Source organism: Triturus cristatus, chromosome 2_1 (genome assembly GCF_964204655.1).
Source record: "Triturus cristatus chromosome 2_1, aTriCri1.1, whole genome shotgun sequence".
Lineage (NCBI taxonomy): Eukaryota > Metazoa > Chordata > Amphibia > Caudata > Salamandridae > Triturus > Triturus cristatus.
The window spans coordinates 615,141,797-615,166,885 of NC_140581.1; positions in this window are offsets into that span (position 1 = coordinate 615,141,797).

Sequence of the window (25,089 nt, forward strand, 5' to 3'; positions counted from 1 at the left end):
GAAGAAGAGTGAGACTCGGCCTGCTTGAGGGGAGAGGGGCAACATGGCCGATATTAGTGGCCTACACACCACAGCCTTACATTGAAACAATGCCAGTAGGAGACTTACTCACACAACAAGAAGATTTCATTGAAATCTATAGAAATTTGACGCAATTCGTCATGAGGACACTTACAGTCCAACCAGCAATAGTTGCAACAAATGGAGCTGAAGCTCAGGGTACAGCAACTAAAATCACACCACAGACATTACACGCGGTAATGGGCAAATGCCCACAAAACGTGAACAAATGCCATTCTGGGTAGCTCCGAAAATAACACCGCTAGAGGCAGTATTCCCAAATACTACCCAGTATTAAAAAAAACAGAGAATGCTAACAATCTGCTTGCCCATGGGGTTAACACCACAAGAAGTACCAGTTGGGGTACAGTCTTTGCCGCTATTTATACCAGGACTCATGGTATTCCTCCATTAGCAGTGATACCAAATGTATTGAGACAAATACAAAATGAGTACAGAGCAGAGACTACTCTAAACTTAGGGATGACGTTACTAGGTAACTGTGCCCAGGTATAAGCCATAATACTAGCTAATATTAAAGGGAAAGCAGCTTCAGTGGCTATCCGCCAATGCCTAAGGGAGTTCAGCCCTTTAGAACTAGAACATGAACTACCAAAAATAATTGAAACTGCGTATGTAGAATTAGGCAGAGGCAGTTTGGGTGGAAAGGCTTTAAAACCACAACTGATGGACAGTCCTAAAAAGGACACTTCCAAGCAGACACCTGCTTCAACAAAAAAGAAGTGGGACAATAAAAAACAACAAAAATTTAAAGGAAACAGATCTCAATCCAGAGGTAGATCTCCTCCACAGGAGCCTCCCGAAAAGAGGTACAACTTTAGGAATAGGGATAATATTAGGAAACCTGACAGGCATCAGGATACAGATACACTGTCCTCTCCTTCCTTTCAGGGTTCATTGAAAAAATCCCAGAGGGATGGACGGTCAGACAGACAAGAAGATTGTACAAGTCCAGAGACAAGCAGCACGCTCAAGATTACACTTCTAAAAAAGAAGAGAAACCAAAGAAAAAGGCACAGTTCAAAAAGAATAAGGTTGCAGGTCTAAAAATAAGACATGCCAAGAATTCTGAGGACTCGAGTACTGAACGGGAATGGGTTCTGACGATGCTAGACAGAGCGGCAGAAGTAACAATAGCTCACCAGAACCTGATGGAATTTCTGATGATAGCGGACTTGAATGATTATATCACGGTAGAAACACCCGATACTAGGGTGAGTGTCCCACATAAAGTATATGAAATACCACTCCAGATGGAGGGGGACAAATGTAGAACAGTGAGAGGTCTCTTTTGGGAGAACCGTACGTTTGGCTATGTCATTTTGTTAGCTGAACGAGATTTTCCACCAGCATTCGTCATGGATTGCCCTAAAGGAGAAACGGTAATTCTACCAGCATTCTCAGACCATATTTCCAGGCAATTATAACACACATTTGCGCAGGAGTGGGCAGTAACCCAGGCTCCGGCATTATAGAAGAACCATATTGAATGGGATGAGGATTCAATTCATCACATAATTCCTTTATACAATACTCCAACTGCACAGAGGCAGTATCAAATATAGCAAGAAGCTAAAAAACAGGTCAGAGAGCTCTTAGATCAACTTAAAGACCAAGTGGTGATCGAAAATTGGACCTCATCAATGAATAGTCCTTTGTTTCCAGTCCTGAAACCTGACAATTCATATCGTCTAGTTTTGGATTATAGACACTTAAACACTTGCACTAAGACATTTGCGGTCCAAAATGCACACAGTACAGCATTATCGAAAAACATTGTGCGGAAAATATTTAAAACAACACTTGATATCTCAAATGGATTTTTCTGCCAAAATATAGTGCCTGAAAGCAGGTATCTAAAGCATTTTCGGCGCTAGGGTCAAAGCATCAATTTTGTCGACCAAGGGTATAAATATAGCCCAGGACTGTTTTCGGTCAGAGTAACTGAGATACTTCAAAATTTGGATGAAGAGGCATTGTCCTATGTGGATGATATTTATCTGATGGACGATGACCTAGAGGAGCACGTGAACAGAGTAAATACCATAATTTTGGGATTTGCATCTGAGGGCTACAAATTCAACTTTAAAAAATCAAAAATTGCCCACCTCAGTGTCCTATTTTTAGGATATGAGCTTTCAAGTGAAGGGAAAAGCTAGGCAGCCAATTTTTTGGAAAAGTGCGTGTTGCTCCAACCTCCAAAAGTATTGAAAAATTTACAATCAATCCTGGGATTCCTACATTTTGGTGGAACATACATTTTGGATTACGTAGAAAGAGTAAAACCTTTCTACGACTTAATAAAACCTGACTTTTCAGTAAGACAATGGACACAGGAACACACGGATACACTTCATTCCCTACAAGCTGACATGATAGCTTCCAAACACTTGCAGACACCCATAAACGTACGCAACCTGGTGATCCGTATAATTGCGGGTCAATCTGGGTACACCTGTCTGACATATAATGAAGGTGAAACAGTACCAATTGCATACAAATCACATTTTTACACAAATGCGGAGATGCGTTTTGCATCTACAGAAAAGATTCTAACAGCTGTACAGACTGCTTTAGTGAGAGAAAGAGCACTGGCTCAGGGGAAACGAATAGTAGTAGTTCCAGCCTTAGAGGCTGCGACAAAGGCAAGCGTTCCTAACGCTAAAGCCTTATATCCGAGATGGATACAATGGGCTAATTCTTTCACTGCAACAGATGTAGAATACAGGTACGACCCAAATTTAAAGACACAAGCATTTCTGCAATATGAACAAGAATACCCTCTACCAAATGAAATAATGCCTCTAGATCAGTATGAATATATTATTTACACTGACGGATCTGCTCAGCCGGCCACAGGAAGTAAACAACAATATATGGTTTTCTTTCTGAGTTTTTTACTCCAATTTTTTCTGCTTTTCTTACGTGCCCCCCAGCAAAAAACCCTTGTACTCCCCTTAACTCCTCTCTCCCATGACCACCCTTCCCTCTCCCTTTCATCCCCCTGTGTCCCCCCCACCCTCTCCCCCTCTCTGGGAATAATTCAGACCGCACATCGGTCTGTTGGAAGATGAATAGTGAATTGCCAACACTGTGAACTATCATGTATATTAGGCTTTAATAACCATAGAAGGGGTAATCAACCCCTTGCAATATCTCAATAATCCTAAAAAAAGAGACTATAGAAAGTAAGAGAAATACAAAAAACAAAAACAAAAAGGGCAAGCCCCACACAGGCTGAAGATAGAGATACCGAGATCTCATCCTAAACATAACCTAACTTCCCTAAATATGGCTTGTCCTAAGCCATTGAGGTGCTCTGGCTTAAGCCCTGTCAAAAACTCATTGACTTTTATCTCTGACGTTAAACACCTCGTTACATCATGCCGGACCACATTTAAGAACAGAGAATTGTTCAGGAAGGCATTGGCACCCTTATCCTGGAAGGGTTTAATTAACTTGCGGAGTCGCCACCTTCTTTCGACGGTGTCATGAAAAAGTCCAGTCTAACAAAAAATTAGACGTCCCCAACATTTCGCCTGGCCTTGGGTCTGGCTTTTTCAAATATCGCCTGCTTTAAAAGACAGTTCCCCCAAAAAACTAGAATGGCCTTTGGTTTGGCCCCCTCCCTGACTGGTTGTCTCAGGGTAAAAGGTGTCCTGTGAACTCGTTGGACCTCTTGCTGCCAGTTTCAGTCTGAGAGCTCCGGGAATGCTCACCGGAAGAGATCTAGCATGTAGCTTCTGATGTCCGTTCCCTCCTTCCCTTCTGGGATTCCCAGGGCCCTTAGGTTATTACGCCGCTGGCAATTTTCATGCTCCTCCAGCTTCCATTGGATGTCCGTGATTTGCTTCTCTTGCTCTTTAAATTGCGTGAGTTTGTCAGCCACCTCCGTCTCAACATTGCAATTTGGGTTTTGAGCTCTGTCAGGCGCTCCCCTGTAATGCTGCAGGTTTTAGTCAGTTTTTACTTACTGCGCTCTGTACCTTCCTTGCCACATTCTGGGCTTTACGGGCATCCGCCCGGGTCTCTTTCCGGTGCTGCATAATAGTTTAAAGCACTGTTTCGAGTGTCAGGGGATGCAAGCCAAGGGCACTCTGTGGCATTGTGGTTTGGATGGTATTTAAAGAGTCGGTTAGGCAATAGTCCCATTTCAAGCTAGCAGCCCTCTGCATATGATGCCCCATTCTCTTTCCCTGGGTCCGTCATGCTGTTGTAAAGAGAGAGTCCCCAGCTGCATCTGGGTCACTGTCATTTTCGCTTGAAGCTATAGAAGATCCTGAGCCATCAGTCGACCACTCTGGACCGTCAGAGAGGGAGAAAAAACAGTCACTAGGGTCTATCTCAACCTCAAGATTTGAATGTGAAGTGCCTTGATCTTGGGCTTGGGACTTACCTACGGCACCCACTTGCTGAGCAGCTTTAGAGACTGAGGGGCCTTTAACGGTTGGGTGTCCCCTTAGCTCTCCTTCCCCTGCCTGCTGTGCTCCCCCATTCGTATTGTCCTGATTTAGGGATGATATGAGATGTCCAGGACCCTCCTGCTGACACATGCCCAATGTTTTAGCCACACTTTGATTCACTAAATCTCCCTTTTTAAAGGTACTTACACTCTCCACCCCCAAGTGTAGCTCTTCCACCATGGTAGCATGCTGCACAGCACCTTTAGCAGCAACGGATCTATTCATTTGCACCAATCCTTCAGCAGAGCCTGGCGCCTCTGCCTCTTCTTCAGCCTGTTTTCCTCCTGGAGTGCGTAGCAGCTCCAGCACTGTAGCTCTGAGGAGGCGTTGTCCCAGGAAACCCCGCCTCTTCCTCTCCCCCCCTGCAGTCTCACTTTCCGTCACTTGCCTCCCCGAAAGAGGCGTCCTTATTGGACCTTGTCTGCCTTTATCCCTGCTGCCTGCCGGGTCAGCAATCCCTGTCTGGAGTACAGCCGGCTTCCCCTTTGCGGCACTAACGGTCTTAGGACCCATTAATGCGGTCATTGTCTCTTGGTAGTGCCAACAGCCCGTATAGGCAAAGACCAACCTCGTCAGCTGGCCAAGCACCACACAGCACTCCTTTAACAGCGCGGTCCCCGGGCAGTTTCCAAGCTCCGATCGGGAGACAGCGAAGGCACTGGAGATTTCAGCATTGAGAGTCATTAGCTTCATGCCGGTAGATAGAATCTATTGATCTTTTTTCCCCCTTACCCAAAAAATTATTTTCATTGGGCTTGTGGCAGGCTCACTACAACGGCCTCAGGCGGCTGCCATCTTGCTTTCCACTGAGTACACTTATTTCCCATGCAACACCAAGCACACTTATTTCCTATGCTACCTTTAATTATTTTCCTTTTTTTATTTCACCCTGCTGCTTTGGCCCAGCTTTTGGTTGGCTTGCCATTATACAGGATGAAAAATACCTGTTCCTTCTAGAGCAAGTTCTTTGTGCCAGTGGCCTTCATCAAGAGGCTGAGAATTCGATTGCGCTCTGCCCCCTTGATCATCAAAGGTGGCCCCATCCATGAGATAGGAGCCACTGACCTGCAACCTATATGATATACAAGTCACGAGCTCCTGGTAGGAGGAGAAGCACCCCAGTAACCCTAAGGCCAGTCATTAGCTTGACTCCCTTTACCAATTCACATAGGGTTAACTCATTGGCGCCTGACTTAGCACGCTATACTGCTTGCAGTCACTAAATCATCATGAAAACTGACCATGGTCGCCACATTTTAAAGCAGAGCATCCTGCAGCAAAAAATGGAGATATTCTTTTATGTAGTCATAAACCTTTACTGCTCTTTACTGATCCCAATTCCAGCGTTTGTGAGTGCCTGAAAACAAGCAGATACAAAGCACACACAATGGTAATTAATGGGGCTATGTACTTGTGGACTACAAAGCAAGGGAATAGTGTCTCTGGCTTCAGAAAGTTGTTATTTAGTGCTTATACATTAATTACATTTGTGTACATAGACAACTTTTCAGACTGACGTTTATCATAAGATGAGATGGAGCATGGATTTAACAAGAAGTGCAACACAGGTCATTTGGTAAAGCACTACAAAGACTACATTCACCATTTTTCACTCAAAACTAAAGTAAGTTTTACTCTATATTGAAAATTGTAAACTTGTGAACTTCTAAACAATTCCTCGGAAGCTTAACACTCAGGCTATGTTACACACAGTAAACATTCCATGAGCAGTCTAAAAATATCTCACGAAAAATCTGAAATATAGACTATGGGGATGTGTTTAGGGTCAGAGCATTCTGATGCCAGTGGCAATACACAATGTTGGGGCCTGTTGGACTTGGCCCTTCTGGCAGGTTCACCCCTGAACTTTTTTTGCTTTTTATTGGTGACTTGGTGTGGTAATTGTTTGGTCTCTGCGCACTTTCCCTGTGTCCCAGGGTAAAGTGCGTGCGTGCTCTGAGTGCATGTGGTGAGATAGGCCTGCCCTCCCATAGGAATGCATGGGGAATGTATGTGTCCCTAGTAGTTCCTGATGCGTGGGGTGTGCAGGCCCGAGTTTGGTATGTGCGGACTCGTGGGAGTGAATGCTGCGCGATGATGTGTGCGGCGTGCATGTACCTAGTGTGGAAGTGCCACTTCTAGAAGTGGGCACTTCTGTGTGCAGTGTGTCTGTCGCGTGATTGGCTGGTCGTGTCATGTGATGGGCTAGGGATTCCCCAGAGTCAGGATGAGTCACCCAGTGGTGAATGGGGAGATCAGCAGCTAGATGGGTGGGAGGAGTACACCTGGGTCCTGAATAGGACAGGGTTTTCCACACACAATGCTGGCCCCGCCCCCTGTGGTGCGACTGACGACCCTAGCCCTGCCAGTGAATAGAGTGAGGGGCTGAGCACATCAAGGGTGCTCCCCAACCAGCTGCGACTGGTTTTCCCCCTCACCCTGAACCCAGAACAAATGGTTTGCCTGTATAAAAATGGGGCTGTGTCCCCACAGAAACTGTTCACTTCCAGGATCCTGAGGGGGGCTGCTGCTGCTGGAGGCCAGGAGGAACCGCCACTTGGGACTGCCTTCCTGCCCTGGAGGGCCCTGTGAGCTGGCCCCTGGCCCAGCCTTGCCCCCCCCCCTGCCCTGCTGCATGCAGGGAAGAACTTTGCTGGACTTTGTGGTGCTTTTCATCCTACAGCGCTGGAAGCGCTTTATTTGTGTCCCCAAAGCGCCTGGAAGCGCTTCTTATTTGCCTTAGCGCTAGGAGCGCTTTATTTGGTGCCCCCAGCGCTTCTAGAGCGCTTTTACGTTGGCCGTAGCGCTAGGAGCGCTTTAATTCTACAAACCGGTGCCCACCCGGCATTTGCCCCGTGCTTTGGCGATCCTGAAGTCCCCTGGCAGGTGCCCACCCTGCCAGGGACATTGTGGTGGCGTTCGTTGGCGGGTGCCTACCCCGCTTATTGAATTATTCCTACGGCGGGTGCCCACCCCGCCGTGCATTGCGCTCTTCTCACCGTTTCACCGCCGCGACCCGGCGACCAGGAAGTCAGGCACCCTCTGGGGGCGGGCCGCAAGACGGAAGCCGTGCCCGGAAGCAGGAAGCAAGCGGGAGCCTACCCCGCGCTTCTGCGTATGCCCAGAAAGACGCCGTGACTGAGAGGCCGGTGTCTTTCCCCCGGGGCTCCCCAGAGCGAGGGAGAGCCCCTGTGTGCCGCGGAGGAAGCCAGTGTAACTCCGGTGAGTGGGGCTCTGGCCTGGAGGGTGCAGGGAGCAGCCGGGTTGGCTGCAGAGCGCGAGTACGCTCCGATGGGGCCAGCATCATTTGTGTAGAGCGCTGGTGTGCTCCACCGGTCCGCAGTATTCTCGAGCGGCCCCACTTGGCAGCGGGCCGCTCCAACGAGGCTCGCCTCTCTGTGGTGGAGGGGGCAGCGACTTGGGGGCAATTTGGTTAAAGAGCCTGTGAGGCTCCACCACGCGGGCCACAGTGTTTAAAGAGTCCTAGAGGGCTCCATCGTACGGGGGCATTCTGTGCTAATTAGAGCGGCCCCGGAAGGCAGCGGGCCGCTCCAACAACGGGGGCAGTATTTTGTAGAGTCCAGAGGGACTCCCACGAGCCACATTGTGTCTAGAGCCCCGTGGCTCCAACGTGGTGGCAGTGTCCACGAGCCCTGTGAGGCTCCCATGAGGCGCATTTCTTGATCATAGCCTGCGAGGCTCAGGGGGCCACAAGGGTTTTCTTAGAGCCCCGAGGGGCCCCACGTGACTGTGATTTGTGTAGGAGGGCACAGTGGTGCCCACGCTCATTCCTCCAGCTGCCCAGCACTTAGTGGGCAGCTGCAACGTTTAGGTTGTGGCCTCTGCGTTTTGGTTTACGCTTTGCCCTGACTGCGTGCGCAGTCTTGCCCTGACTTTTCTGGACGCAGGGCGTCCTAGCCCCGACAAGGCCAGTTGGCCTAGGGACTGCCACAGGTAGTGGCTTATGTGAGTTCTTGCGCAATTGTGTTTCCCTGCACCTCTGAATGTATGGTTATGCGTCATGTGCTTTGCTTTACACCTCTGAATGTTATGCATCATGTGGTTATGTGCTTAGACCCCTACAGGTATAGTGATACTTAGGTGGTTGTTTTCTCCCTAGTACAGGTGGTGCCAGTGAGGTCCTGATTCCCTGCGCAATATTTTCCTAAGGTGGTTAGGGTTGCGTAGGTGGTACTTACCTGATACCAGTAGTGACTGGTTGTGTGCTAGGTGTAATTTTGTGCAACAGTAATTTTATTTCCTATGTTCTAAGTGCTAATTCCTGACAGTGGCCCATGTGGCCCTGTCCCCTGTACATATAATCCCTTGTAAATTCTGCCCGTGCCTGTTGGCACATTGTAGAGTGTGTGTTTTTATCTAATGTGTTGTGTATAATACAAAGGTTATTTTTATAGAATACCTTGTGTGGAGTTTCCTTTGTGGTGGGCCTTGGGTGTTGTTGCTGGGTGCGCGCGCAAACGCTTTACACATCGCCTCAGGGATAAGCCTGACTGCTCGTGCCAAGCTACCAAGGGGGTGAGCAGGGGTTATCTTTGGCGTGTAACTCCCCAGCCCTGACTAGAGTGGTGGTTTCTGTCTGGCTTTGGCGCAAGCCCTAGCCAACCAGAAATCGCCATTTCTAACATTGGTGATCAGCGGTGGGATTTGGACTTGCGTTTGCGCTGTACCGCAGCGGCAACTGGCCGCACTACAAAACTCTGCATTTAGATATATCACATGGTATAGGGATTATTGTTCTAAGTTTGTTTTTAATTGTCATTTCTTTGGAAATGTGGTTTTGTGCACTGTGATTTAGGTGTCCCTAGCTCGGGAGGGTAGATCATCCCCCTTAGTGCATTGTGTTTCTGGATTCACCAGAGGGTGGGATCCAGTGGTGGCAGCGTAATAGTGTCCAGTACATTTGTCCCCCGCCCTGCGCCCAGAGTTGGTACCTGTGTCACGTGGTGGTCAGGTTGAGGAATCAGGGGTGGTAGAAACTGCCTTACCAGTCCGAGGGGAGGGTTGGGTGTGGATGAGTGGTGTGTGGCACTAGGCAAGTGAGTGTGAGTTCTCTGGGATAGAGAGCTTGCTGAATCCTTTGTGAATTGTGTGTTCGTGTTAAGCTCAGACCCCTAGGTTCCCTGTGTGATCTTTTCTCAAGAACGTCCGCCAAAATGGAGCCAGCTTTTGATTTCGGTGATCTGTTTGGGTACAGTATGTTGGAGTTGGTAAGGTTCTGTGAAGAGAGAGACATAGGGGTGGATGAGTCAGACTCTCAGTCCGAACTTAGAAGCAGCCTGATCCTATGGCAAAAGGGTCAATGGGGTCTTGAGCGCAGTAGGATAAGGGCCCGGGCCTCACACCAGGAGGGTGGTGGGTCTGTAGGGAGCCCTGAAGATTTAGAAGAGGAGGAAGAAAGTAACCTGACAGGGAAGCCAGTAGATAGGGGAGACCCCATAGATAGGGAGTCCCTTGCTGGGCCCAGTGTCAGGAGCAGCACCCCATCCCTTTCCCTGTCCCCAGAGGAATGGGTAGATAGGAGGGAAGAAAGGGAGCATCAGCTGGCCATGGAGAAGCTCAGGATAGAGCATGCCATGCTGGAGACCGAGAGGGTCTTAGCTCAGAAACAGATGGCGGAGGCTGAGCGGGCCCTTGCCACAGAGAAATTGGCTCTGGAGGGTAAGTTGTCCCCTGAGCGCAGTTGTAGTTGTCTGGGCTCCCCAGGGAGGGTTGAGTCCAGTGGTGACAGCGAGATAAAGTCCAGTGCAGGAAGTCCCATTCCCAGTTTACCCAGTCTGGTACCTGTTTCCCAAGAAGAGGAGTATAGGTTGAAATTCAGGGGCAGTAGGAAGCTGTCTCACCAGTCTTGGGACACGTTTGTGGGTGAATGCGAGGATGCACTGGATGATTGGGTAAGAGTAAACACGAAACGGGATTTTGAAGGACTGTATGCTCTGGTTATCAAAGAGCAGCTACTCAGTAGTTTTTACCCCGGGTTGCGCCAACACCTGTTGGGATATTACGATTTGGATGCTTGGGACCTTGCAAAAAGAGCAGACCGATGGGAATGGTCCCAAGTTCTGATGAGGAATGGGAGAGTGATTCCAACAGTAGTGGTTCAGAGATCCTCCAGCCCAGCGTGGTGGAGGAGGCTCAGTGTAGCCCAGCTAGGTCCCCGGATAGCGAGGAGGGTGTAGGGGCTTACGGCCTGGCTCAGTGGAGCGGGAGTAAGTGGGTGACCGAGGGTCCCCAGACGCACGAAACCCTGCCTCATGACTTGGATGGTTTCATGAGGGAACACCAAGTCTGGGACCTAGGCTGTCCTGTTAGTCCATTTGAGGAGGATCACCTAGTGTATGGAGGACCTGGAGCGTCTGTAAATAAAGCTCCAGTGGTTCTGATGTCTGGCAGTACCGCTCCAGTAGGGAGGGTACAGAAGTCCAGCGAGAGGAGTGGCATGGGGCGGTGTTCCCCGGTGGAGGAGCCAGTGGGTCAGGGACCAGCCGGGAGGGCTGAGTCTCCTCGAGGTGACCATGGTGACCACACGTCTGTCCTGGGGGATCTTCGCGCACTCTCAGGTGGACAGGGGACGGGAGATCTGCGCCAGGCAGACTGTCATGCAACATATGAGGCATATGTTCCTCTTGGGGGGATGGTGTGTAAGTCCCCCGAAGTCCTGGAGTGCCAGGCAAGTATTCCACCAAAGGTTCTAGACCCAAGGTTGGGAGGCCAGGTTCAGGATCAGCCTGACCTGAAGGGTAGGACGACTGTAACCAGTGTCCTGACCGGTTCTTCTTCCAGAGGTACCGCCCCAGTTGGTAGGGAGCAGGACTCTGGAAGGAGGTGCAGAGGGTGGGAGAGCCCACCTCTGACCCCAGTGCAACCTGAGGGGTTAAACCCTAGGTTGGGAGACCAGTTCTCAGGGAGGGGTCCTGAGCTGGTAGGTGAATTGCGTTACGGGGTCGCCTCTCAGAGGAAGAGAGGGCGGAACCCCAGAAGAAGAGGTAGGGGGAGGAGAGCCTCACCCGTGACTTTTGGTCAGCTTGAGGGTACAGACCCTAGGCTGGAGGATCAGTGGCAGTTTAGAACTGCCCTGATGAGGGGTAGAGTGGAGAATGGCCGCTATGTGCCAGGGGTTACTACCCCCCACTCTATGGTTAGGCAAAGACCGGTGGCACCTGGGTGGCCTAGGGCCTGGTCTTGGCCGCGGACAGCTTGGGAGTACCAGTGGGGTAGCCCAGTTGGTCCAGACAGTGGTGTTAGAAATAATTCCATGGGTTCACCGTGGCGTAGAACCGGAGGGTGTCCCTGCAGTTGCGGGCCCGCGTCCGTGTTCTATCGCCCCAAGCAGGGAAGTCCATCACGGTGGTGATTGGTCTGCCCTGCGTTTTGGCTGGAAGGGGGTTGTGTTGGACTTGGCCCTTCTGGCAGGTTCACCCCTGAACTTTTTTTGCTTTTTATTGGTGACTTGGTGTGGTAATTGTTTGGTCTCTGCGCACTTTCCCTGTGTCCCAGGGTAAAGTGCGTGCGTGCTCTGAGTGCATGTGGTGAGATAGGCCTGCCCTCCCATAGGAATGCATGGGGAATGTATGTGTCCCTAGTAGTTCCTGATGCGTGGGGTGTGCAGGCCCGAGTTTGGTATGTGCGGACTCGTGGGAGTGAATGCTGCGCGATGATGTGTGCGGCGTGCATGTACCTAGTGTGGAAGTGCCACTTCTAGAAGTGGGCACTTCTGTGTGCAGTGTGTCTGTCGCGTGATTGGCTGGTCGTGTCATGTGACGGGCTAGGGATTCCCCAGAGTCAGGATGAGTCACCCAGTGGTGAATGGGGAGATCAGCAGCTAGATGGGTGGGAGGAGTACACCTGGGTCCTGAATAGGACAGGGTTTTCCACACACAATGCTGGCCCCGCCCCCTGTGGTGCGACTGACGACCCTAGCCCTGCCAGTGAATAGAGTGAGGGGCTGAGCACATCAAGGGTGCTCCCCAACCAGCTGCGACTGGTTTTCCCCCTCACCCTGAACCCAGAACAAAGGGTTTGCCTGTATAAAAATGGGGCTGTGTCCCCACAGAAACTGTTCACTTCCAGGATCCTGAGGGGGGCTGCTGCTGCTGGAGGCCAGGAGGAACCGCCACTTGGGACTGCCTTCCTGCCCTGGAGGGCCCTGTGAGCTGGCCCCTGGCCCAGCCTTGCCCCCCCCCTGCCCTGCTGCATGCAGGGAAGAACTTTGCTGGACTTTTTGGTGCTTTTCATCCTACAGCGCTGGAAGCGCTTTATTTGTGTCCCCAAAGCGCCTGGAAGCGCTTCTTATTTGCCTTAGCGCTAGGAGCGCTTTATTTGGTGCCCCCAGCGCTTCTAGAGCGCTTTTACGTTGGCCGTAGCGCTAGGAGCGCTTTAATTCTACAAACCGGTGCCCACCCGGCATTTGCCCCGTGCTTTGGCGATCCTGAAGTCCCCTGGCAGGTGCCCACCCTGCCAGGGACATTGTGGTGGCGTTCGTTGGCGGGTGCCTACCCCGCTTATTGAATTATTCCTACGGCGGGTGCCCACCCCGCCGTGCATTGCGCTCTTCTCACCGTTTCACCGCCGCGACCCGGCGACCAGGAAGTCAGGCACCCTCTGGGGGCGGGCCGCAAGACGGAAGCCGTGCCCGGAAGCAGGAAGCAAGCGGGAGCCTACCCCGCGCTTCTGCGTATGCCCAGAGAGACGCCGTGACTGAGAGGCCGGCGTGTTTCCCCCGGGGCTCCCCAGAGCGAGGGAGAGCCCCTGTGTGCCGCGGAGGAAGCCAGTGTAACTCCGGTGAGTGGGGCTCTGGCCTGGAGGCTGTAGGGAGCAGCCGGGTTGGCTGCAGAGCGCGAGTACGCTCCGATGGGGCCAGCATCATTTGTGTAGAGCGCTGGTGTGCTCCACCGGTCCGCAGTATTCTCGAGCGGCCCCACTTGGCAGCGGGCCGCTCCAACGAGGCTCGCCTCTCCGTGGTGGAGGGGGCAGCGACTTGGGGGCAATTTGGTTAAAGAGCCTGTGAGGCTCCACCACGCGGGCCACAGTGTTTAAAGAGTCCTAGAGGGCTCCATCGTACGGGGGCATTCTGTGCTAATTAGAGCGGCCCCGGAAGGCAGCGGGCCGCTCCAACAACGGGGGCAGTATTTTGTAGAGTCCAGAGGGACTCCCACGAGCCACATTGTGTCTAGAGCCCCGTGGCTCCAACGTGGTGGCAGTGTCCACGAGCCCTGTGAGGCTCCCACGAGGCGCATTTCTTGATCATAGCCTGCGAGGCTCAGGGGGCCACAAGGGTTTTCTTAGAGCCCCGAGGGGCCCCACGTGACTGTGATTTGTGTAGGAGGGCACAGTGGTGCCCACGCTCATTCCTCCAGCTGCCCAGCACTTAGTGGGCAGCTGCAACGTTTAGGTTGTGGCCTCTGCGTTTTGGTTTACGCTTTGCCCTGACTGCGTGCGCAGTCTTGCCCTGACTTTTCTGGACGCAGGGCGTCCTAGCCCCGACAAGGCCAGTTGGCCTAGGGACTGCCACAGGTAGTGGCTTATGTGAGTTCTTGCGCAATTGTGTTTCCCTGCACCTCTGAATGTATGGTTATGCGTCATGTGCTTTGCTTTACACCTCTGAATGTTATGCATCATGTGGTTATGTGCTTAGACCCCTACAGGTATAGTGATACTTAGGTGGTTGTTTTCTCCCTAGTACAGGTGGTGCCAGTGAGGTCCTGATTCCCTGCGCAATATTTTCCTAAGGTGGTTAGGGTTGCGTAGGTGGTACTTACCTGATACCAGTAGTGACTGGTTGTGTGCTAGGTGTAATTTTGTGCAACAGTAATTTTATTTCCTATGTTCTAAGTGCTAATTCCTGACAGTGGTCCATGTGGCCCTGTCCCCTGTACATATAATCCCTTGTAAATTCTGCCCGTGCCTGTTGGCACATTGTAGAGTGTGTGTTTTTATCTAATGTGTTGTGTATAATACAAAGGTTATTTTTATAGAATACCTTGTGTGGAGTTTCCATTGTGGTGGGCCTTGGGTGTTGTTGCTGGGTGCGCGCGCAAACGCTTTACACATCGCCTCAGGGATAAGCCTGACTGCTCGTGCCAAGCTACCAAGGGGGTGAGCAGGGGTTATCTTTGGCGTGTAACTCCCCAGCCCTGACTAGAGTGGTGGTTTCTGTCTGGCTTTGGCGCAAGCCCTAGCCAACCAGAAATCGCCATTTCTAACAGGGCCCCTGCAGTCTGTGATGAGAGACCCCTGAGTCTGCTATCTCACAGAAAATCATTGACCTTCACCTGAATGGGGGCCTCCTGAAGTCTTTGTGGGCCCCTGAAAGGGTGGGGCCTCCTTGCGCTGCAGGAGTTGGGATTTTATAATCTGGACACTAGGAGGTGCTCACAAAGGCCCTTTGGAAGTCCTGCCTTTATTTATGAATAGGATCATATACACTCCTAAACCTTGCATTCCCAGATGCTCTTCATATTCAACTCCAGAATTCCACACCACCTTACTGATGCATCACGGCCTGTGTACTCCTTTCTGTCTCCAAACCCTGCCCCGATCACACGCTGTTGGTGCTGCTCTCTTCTCTCTTGACTCCTGTATCCAACAATCCTTCTGATCCCTTTATACCTGCCTTTCATCCCACTTTACTCTGACCCATACTCTTTTCCTGGATTTCCTCTGTCCTGTCCTGTGTCTCGTGATTTCGCTGGTCTTCTGATTTTCAAGGCCCAGTTCTGCCTTTCCTTCATTGGTGGTTCCATGATTCCTTTTAACTGAGCGATTCCTTGCACCAGTGCTCCTCCCCTGAACCTCCTGCTATTTCTGCCTCGTGAGCCCAGAGTGCTGTGTTCACAACTGACCTTGCTGCTTTTCTTCCTTCCTTGCTCTCTGTTTGGTCCTGCAGCTATATTCCAGGCTTGCTTTGGATCTCGGTTTTCTCTGTTTGATTCTATGTTCCTGTTCTGATTAGTTATTGGTCTCTGTTTCCTGTCTCTTGTATATCCTGCTTCTTTGTTCCTGTTTGCTTTGACCTTAGTTCTGACTGCACACATGCAGACCAGTCTTGTTTATGCAGATTCCTTGTTTTGTATTTCTATGTTCCTGTTCTGAATGCATATTCCTGACCTGTCCTAGTTAGTGTGCAGGTTTCCTGTATATCCAATTTTGCGTATTTCAGTCCTGCTCCGGATCCTTAATCCAGTCCAGGTTTTATCTGAGCCCAGTTCCTGTTTCTGTGTACTGTCCGCTGTTCTCCTTTGTCTTGTGTGTTTATATTATTATCCAGGTTTTCATTGCTTCCAAGTGTGCCAGTTAGACTCCAGGGTCTGTGCCTTCCACACAGAGAATCACCCAGTGCCCTTTCTCCATAGGCTGGGTTTCCCCCAGAAATCTGTGTAATTAATCTGCTCCTTGCCTTCTTCTAACATCCTTCTACCTCAAAGAGAGATCACGTCCAAGGGGCAGAAAAACTATCATTAATGATAGTTTCTCGATCATTTACCTTCCTTTAAGATTCCTGTTATTAGTACTTGTGTTATCTTTATAGTTTGCTCTACAGACTTCCAGTTCCCTTTTTATTGCCAGTTTAAACCTGCTGTTATCCTGCTTCCTTCCAAATCTTAATGTGCTCTCTTGTTTATATTAAATCCCTTCTCTGAAAATATTTTTTCCCTGCATAGAACAAGCATCTCTGTTGCATTGCCTTGTCCTGGGGTTAGGTAATTTCCTTGACCGATTGTCCTGAACCAGCTAAGATTCCTGACAGCGGGGGCTGCAGGGGCTTGTGTTAAGCCCATGTCTGCTGTGTCAATTAAGATACTGCATGCTGTGCAAATACCAATGCCATAGCTTCAAAGTATTCCTGAATAATTGCAGGCCAAAGTCAGTCAGCTGAGATGGGCAGCATTACTTCAGCACAGATAAAGTGCTACACTGCTATGTAAACCACAAAGCAAATGAAGAAATCTGACAAATGGTGTCCATTATAAGATAGCCGCTGTCTGGCACATCCTTCCTGCCTAGAAGCTCTGCATGCACAATGAAGGCCTCGTTTCACCCTGCAATAGTGGGCCATTTTTCTATATATATCCACGGCGGTTTCTAAGCAAATACAACTGAAGCATGGTCTGCCGCGCGTTACGGTTCCTACATAAAAATAAAAATATAGGTAAACTCTCTAAAACATTCATACAGAAAATTGCATCCATGTTACTAGACCACTTTTGTTGCATTGCTATTGTAACATAAATAAGCTATGAGTCGCAAGACAGAAAGAATCAATTTCAAGTGAAATTCAGGCCCTCAGTATTATACATTTTAACGCGGCAGATGGCGTGAGGGTGCACATACCTGCATTTGAAATATAAGGGCAAAAGCTTAGCTATTTTGAAGGCTGCTAAAGGGAAGGACTCATAAAATGGGCACTTGATTGTAGCAGGCTGCAGGGAGGTCTGCTCACCAGGGCTTTTTGGGAAGTGGTGCAGTCCAGGGACTGCACAAGGGTTTTTGACTCTTTGTGGGCTACTCTTGTGGCCGAACATATATATTTGTCTGCTATTTTGGGTGCTAGCCACCATTTGTCATGGTAGCACAGTGGCTGGTACCTAGGCAAGAGAATTTTGTTGGTTTAGGAGCTTCGTCGTTTGCCTGCGTATTCAGGGCATTGTGTTCAGCGCAGTATATTGATAATCAGACATACCTTATGGCAGCGGTTACAGACTTAGATGATGGCAGGGTAGCCCAGGCCTGCTGAGGCCCGGCGGCTGGACCTCCTGAGGGACAGGGTCCAACACGCTATGGGCAGCCTTCCCCCAAGGGTGGTAATGGCCTGTGCGTCTCTGAGCAGGCCGCAATCCCAAAGAATGGCGCAGGTAAGCAGGAGGGGTCACTCTCATATCATGAGAGTGGCAGAGGCGTAGCTAGAGCTTGTGGCGCCCGGGGCTATCCCTCAGATTGCCGCCCCTGGAGGGTGGGGGGGGCATTGCTGGGGAAAAAGGACGGCAAGCACTTGAAAGAGGACCGAGAGACACGTAGTATCGCCGCTAATAATGACCTCGATCATGCAAGTTACATGCATAGATGACACGGTCCAAGGCTACACAGTTGAATACACCGGTGACTGGTAGTGACTGGCAGTACGAAAGAGAACACACAGACTGCATGATCTATCTGGGGACTCAAAAAAACCGCATGTGACATCCATCAGAGAGCTGCGTGAACAATTACCTGGTAATCCCCTCAGCACAATGCAAACATGCACATACATGACACTGTTCAGGGATCCATCATCTACAGCTGACATTAAATGACCATTTGTTAAATGGTAGCGGCAGTTTCAGTTGATAACCTTTCAAGTATTTGCCCGGCGGTAATCGCCTCTCATACCACTCGATAATTTACCAATAAAAGAGGCAGGCGCCGGAGACTGGAAGGCAGGAAACAAAGTTTTATTCCGTCGGAGCAGAACACATCAGATCAGACAGCAAGGTATCGTCACGAGGTGCTCTAACCGCATCTCTGAGACCTGGTCTCTTATACACCGGTTTATTGCTTTATTACATATAGTACATTCTTGAGATTCTCTTGATGCCTGAAAGAACATCCCCTGAAGCCCCGGCTCAGATCCGATCCCACACATGGTTACAGTAGAGGTTCCCACCCTACCCGCAGTGGGAGATGGCTATCGCGCAGCAGGGAATTCCGCTAATTCCCGGGGGTGTGTGCAACCGGCCGGGTCTCAGGGGGTAGGGGCTTTGATCTACTGTAATCCCTTTGATGCGGGGTGTTTCCCTTACAGTAGGGGCAATAAACTGCATCCGCAGGGCTAGGTGATGGCCTGGGACCAGTTCGGACAATGGGGCGCAGAGGAAGGGGGTTTATCAAAGGAGAGGCATGACCATGTATGGGTTGTCAGTCGGAAGTGGTCCCGTAGCAGGGTCGCGCAGAAGGAGAGGGTTTATGGCCTGTATGAGAGAGCGGGGGTGGCCGGCGCGCGGGGGATGCTCGCAGCGCCGGGGGAAAGCGCTGGCGATCGAGAGTGAGCGGGGAGAGAGAGTGGGGTGCCTGAAATGGCGACCGTGCATTTGCTATGCGTGGCGCTGGGGAGAGGCAAGATGGCGCAGATAATGTTCAGTTTGCAAGCTAAATTTCCACAGTCCTCCCTTTTAACATATCTCGCCAGCTTGTCCGGCCAATATTCACCTTTGTTAGCCTTTCAGTTACAGTATCGTCAATGTTCGTCATACATTTAAAGGTACAGAGTCTTTAGGGTAGGCAGGAGTAATCTGACACATTTGTACATTGTCTCATACAGTTTGATAAAGTAGGCGAGGAGGAAGTACATTCAGAGTTGCAGTATAGTCGTGTACATGGCTGGTGTTGTATGAATGTTACTATACAAAGTTACATTTTCTTAACTTCTCAGTGTACAGTCGGAAGTGATTGATGCAACATCATGAAGAAGATAGTTAATATAATAAGGTGGTTGGGAGAGGATTTTCAACTTTGACATGGGTCCTTCTTTCCAGTGTCCTTGTTTTATAAAGAGCTATCACTGGTAAGCTCTCATTGTTGTTCTTCTTTCGTTGGCACTGTTGAGCACCGGCGGTGGAGCTAAGGTCCAGCTCAAATCCGATTTCTCACGTGGCAGGGTGTGACCACTCACTGTTCTTTGATCACAGTCCTGTTCCTTAACACAGTTCACCACAGGTACTTTGAGACAGGGTGCCGGCCTTTTGTTCCTCGGTAGTAGGTCAAAGTCATAGTCCAAATGAAAGAGGAAGAGAGAATGGGGTGGCGTGGGATCGGATCAAAAATGCGGACCAAGGAGAGCAGAATCTTTCAGCACTGGGCCCATCAATCGGGCCCGACGGGTTGAGACTTCAGGCACGCTAGTCAGTGGGCAGGGGCCTCGATGTAGCCCTTCGCGCTTATCGTTCTGATAATGGTGTCTCGTCTCACACCCTTTTTGCTTCGTCGCTTCCCCCTTGGTCGATGTCATAGATGCTTTATGATCCGCAGCCAGACTGTGCGTCACGTCCGACCCCTCTCTTCCGATGGCTGCAGGTTATCCTTGAATAGGTTATAAGAAACGAAAGTCTTAGGGATTTTGGCAGGGAAGACATTTACATACTTCATTCTCTCTCCCAACCACTGAGTAGTTGCGGAAATGCTCTTATCTGTTACTATATGATTGGTGTCTATTAACTCTGGTGTTAAGGTGCGTGTTACTAATCTTATTAATTACTGCTGTGGTGCAGGGTTCTGTGGGTGTCCCTGTCCATCGTCTGGCCTTCTAGGTGTCAGTTTCTGCGCCCTATAATACAAGGTTTGGTAATACCCGTAAGTGTGAGGTGCTACGGTCATGCGTTCACGAGTATCCTTTTCATACAGTAGGTGACCCTTTATCAGTTTAAAACAGGGCCATCAGCTGTTTCGTTCGGGATACTCTGAGACGGCTAGTATAGGGCTGGAGTTATCTTTGGGAGAACAGGGTGCTTTAGACATTCTATTTCGGGCTAATTGGTCAGGGGTAATTCTGGGCGGTGGAGATGGTGTCCCTTAAGAACAAAAACCACTGACATATAGTCCCCGTGTTGAGGGTCAGATTGGGAGACATCAGTCGTCTTACCTGTCCTTTCCTTCTCAGCCGATTAGGCTTAACGTTTGTAAAAAGGAGAGGTAGTAACGTGGTAAAGTATGGTCGTTTTTGTTTCTGTCAATTAGTTCGAACACCACTGTGTTCAGGCCAATTATACACTTACCAAAGAGGTGTATGTCGTTAATTTATTCAAGAAGAAAAGAGGGCAAGAAAGAGCCTTTTGCGAGGGAGGGGGAGAGAGAGAGAGAGAGAGAGAGAGAGAGAGAGAGAGAGAGAGAGAGAGAGAGAGAGAGAGAGAGAGAGAGAGAGAGAGAGAGAGAGAGAGACGTGTGCATCAAGTAGGCTATTTTGGCATACATACGACACAAAACGAGAGAGAGAGAGATGGGTAAGATAATAGGCCACTTGGTGCACACACAACATGGAGTAGCATGGGTCTGTTCCATGTAAGAAAACACAAGCGGGGAAAAGACATAAATTCGGTGATCACGTACACACAAATGCCAGATAGGGTGTGACAGTACATGCATCAAGACGGAGACTCAGGGTTGCGTCGAGCACGGGGACCTCTCTTTTCCTGTCCTCTATTCCTATGCATGCTGCGTACCTTTAGTATTTTGTAGTTTATCTTATGGGTTGTCTGACCCTTTATTCTCCTCCCTTTGATCGGTGGACGCGCACTTCAATCATACAATGACGCTCTCTTCAAGTGACCCGAACATGAAATGCATACACATTCATATCGTATAATCGTAGTACACACGCACAATCATATCATACAGTTTTTCATGTTCCCAATGGTGGTCTGTAATTTTACGCACTATCTCACAACGTTTGTCTATGTTTTCCCTGATATTGAACTTGGTGCGGTCCATGTCCACTCCACTCTTCAGTCGGAACTTCGTCGTGACCTATAGAGGGGAAAATAAGAGGGGAGGGGAGGTGCAGTATTCAAAATACCCCAGCGCGCGCAGACACGAAAAGTTCTACCTACCATGTACCAGGCTAGCTGCAGGGGTGGGTAATACCACGGACCTATTATTCTTTAGTTCGAGGAAAAGATGCTCTAGTTCATTCATCTCCTAAATTCGGGTTCCCTGGTCATGCATGTATCTCTCAATTGGTCGTGTATTATGGTGCAGGATACCATACCTTGCGTGTGACATATACCTTAAGTTATAGTTCATTATTGATTTGACAATTCTTGGAAAAAGGGGGGCAGGCGTGATGGGTACAAATTCCGTTAAACAAAAATATTTTAGGCAAATTAAGTCCGTATTATCTGTATGCTTTCGCTTAGGAGTGACAATCTTTTATTTAAAAGAGAAACCTTCAACAACCCAGATGATTAGTCATGACACTGATTCCGTAATTCCTTTTTAAGAAGCCCTTTATTTAAAACAATGTCGGTGTAGAAATACGGGCCTACAGCCGCTATAGGCCGGCCACGGTGCAAGAGGCGTCGAGCAACATGAGCAACACTAGATTAACATAAAAATCGGTTCCCCCCCCCCTCTCCCCCACCATCATGTGTGAAAGCATCGCATACATATATTTATATATCTCTTTTTAACACAAATGTCACGTGGCTGGAACGCCACAAGGAGTTGTAGGCCACTCCTACATCAGCGCCATCTTGGGGCGGGGTCGGACCAGTGCACAGTCTAAGTCTTTCCATGAATTAGCTGTTGAACCAGAATTCCTTTCGGTAGTTCGAGAACTTTCGTTAGCGTCAACTTTGCGTCAGCATGGCATCACTGCAACCTTGTAGCAATGCCACGGTTTGTTCTTAGGGCGGGGCAGCAGGCGGGTTCTTCCGCCGACGCTCTACTGTCTCACTGCACCAAGCGGAGGCAAGGTGGCTGCCGCCCGGGGGCAAAAAGAGCAATGGTGGTGGTTTTGTCCTTACCGGAAGTCCGCAGGAGTCGAATGTCAAATGACTCCAACCAATTCTGCAAGGCTGAGGGGAGCGTTCTGTCAAGGGTGGGGCCCATGCCCTAGCAAACAAGCTTTCGAGTCCAGAATAGTCTCACGGTGGGCCAGGCCTGGAACCGGATGGGTCAACCGCCGGAGTTCAAGGGCAGCAGTAGCAGCAGCTCTTCGGTACAGTCACCGGAGAGGAGCCAGCAGCAGTAACAGCGACAGTTCGGATGGTACTGCCACCGGGGTGATTCCAGTAGCAGTGACGACAGCAGTTTGGATGGTGTCACCACCGGGGTGGGTCCCCGATTACCTTGCTGCGGGGGCCCACTCCTCACGTCGGGTGCTAGCGGCAGTCCTGGTGAACCCGGTGCTTGGGTGGTTGCCTGGCGGCCGCGTGCAGGGGTGCCGGCTCAGCCGAACGGCGAATGAAGTGGCAGGGCGCAACTCAGCTGGCTGACGTGTGAAAGATGCGGTTGGGGTGCCCTCATCTGCTGGCGAGCCTCCACCTGGGGAGGTGGGGGAGGCCCGTCCGCGTCGCCTCCCCCCGCCAGGGCACCCTCCGTTATTGAAGGAAGAAGTGACTGGGAAGATCCGCACAGCATGCCAGGGTGAAATTCAGCAGGCCGATGAAAAAGATGGCTGGGTGCAGCTTAGCTGGCCGGCGAATTAAAGACGGTTGGGTGCAGCTTAGCTGGTCGGCGAATTAAAGACGGTTGGGTGCAGCTTAGCTGGCCGGTGAGTCAAAGACGGTTGGGTGCAGCTTAGCTGGCCGGTGAGTCAAAGACGGTTGGGGTGCCCGGCGAGCCTCCACCTGGGGAGGTGGGGGAGGCCCGTCCGCGTCGCCTCCCCCCGCCAGGGCACCAGCCCTCATTAAAGAAAGAAGAAGAGAAAGCGGAAAGGCCCGCACAGCGTGGCGGGCTCCGCCTTGGTGTTGCCAGAACTTCGGCGCTTCGTATAGCCTCCGGCCTATTCGCACAATCGCCCGCCACTGATGTCAAGGGATTTTTGCATGGCTTTTATAGCCCAAAGTCAACTAAGAGGGACCGCCCAAAACAGGCCAATGTTGCAATTTCGAGGAAGGAGAGGCGAGGACGGTGTCACGTGGACGTTAAGGCTTTGGGATGGAGGTTGCAGCAGACTGTCATGTAAATAGTTGTTTTAAAACGTGTTTTAACCTGTTTACCCTGTTGGTGTGTTTGTTATATCCTATAAGTTATTAAAATGTTATAACTACATTACTTCGTTGGAGTGTTTGTACATATTTGTAGTCTGATGACGAGCACAAGGAGGTTACTGTGCAATCGGAAAAATAACATAGACCAATTGTGCGCGATCTAGCCCTAGTTTGGTGACGTCGATGGTGGGTGTCAGCAGGCTTCCGTTTGTGCGGGATTTTGTCATGCTTATTGGGCGGGGTGGGCAGTAGGGCAGACATGTTTAGGTAGCGAGAGTAATGGAGTCGGGCTACCTCGCGGTCGTCTCGACCGTGAGCTTGACTCCTTCCCTTGGTTTCATATATCCCACAAAGGGCTAACTCCTAGCGTTATTTTAGTTTTTGTAAGGTCAAAAAGGATCCTACCAGTGCCTTTACTATCTTGTCGATTCCTGTTCGTTCATCCTTAGTTAATCGATTCATTCTGGTGGACTCTTTCTTTCCTATCTCATGGTCGTCTAGCGTTGTAGTCGACGTTGGGTTCGGCACAAGAGGCTCAGCCGGCGCGGAGGCTGTGAGGGCCGAGGCCCCTGTACTGCTTTCGCTCGTGTTCGGGGGTTGTGGGTGTTGCACTATTGATTGGGAGGGTGCATACGGAGGGGGCATGTAAATGATCGGGGGGCCTAACAGTAACTCGTCATTCGTTCGCTGCTTGGAGGACAACTCAGGGTAGAGCAAAGAAGGGGTCCTAACAGCGTACTGGCCTGAGGTTTCGGGCTCCTGTCTTAGTTTAGTTTCCCTTCTCTCCTTTTTGTCTTCTTCTAACTTTCTAGCGGCAAGGTGAGCTGTCTTTCGTAATTCCTTTTCTGCTTTTACTTCTTCCCTCTTTTTCCGTTGCGTCGCTTCTTTGCGCCACATGCCGATACTGTCAAGCATAGTAGGCGTCGTCTTATTGCTACGCAGAGCTATTTCTAGCGCCTCTATCTTATGGTCGTCGAAGGATCCCATCAGTGGCCACTGACTCTCGGGGTCCTTCTTTGTATATTTATGCCATAGCTTGGTATAAGCTACGGCGACTAGTCCATATTTAGTGAACATGTCCTTATTAGGGGTGCCCTCCAGTGGAGCCGGATGGTTCACCTCTAATAAGCGGTCCGGGCAGAACCAACTACCAATCAGTGGGGAGAAGATAGGCATGACGGGTTTCAACGGGGACAAAAGTCAGCACTACCTATCTTTTCACTGCTTGCAAAGACTAGACAGAATATCTCTATTCTTCGTTATTTGCAAGCAGAGAATACCTCCAAAGAACCAATATCGAACAACTAGTGTTCGGACAATCAATCAATCAATCAATCAATGGGAGATAAAGATAGGCATGACGGGTTTCAACGGGGACAAAAGTCAGCATTACCTACCCTTCACTATTTGCAAAGACTAGACAGAATATTCCTATTCTACGTTATTTGCAAACAGAGAATATCTCAAAAAGCACTATTCTCCAAAACAATCAATGTTCGGACAATCAATCAATGGGGAGATAAAGATAGGCACGACGGGTTTCAACGGGGACAAAAGTCTGCGTTACCTACCCTTCACTATCTGCAAAGGGAGAGAGAGAGAGTATTTCTACTCCTCCCCGTTTGTAGACAGCGAATATCTCAAAAAGAACAATCAATGAGCACAATCAATGAGCAATACTAGTATTTCCAAAGCATCAAACAATCAATCAATTATTTCTCAATTTGTCGTGTATCACGACCTTACCCGGACCGCGTGGACAGTTTCTCGTCTTCCGCCTCCAGCGCCCGATCGTCCTCTACTCTCCGTATTTGCCGCGGCACTCCTGATGGTTCCCAGTCAGGACCGTA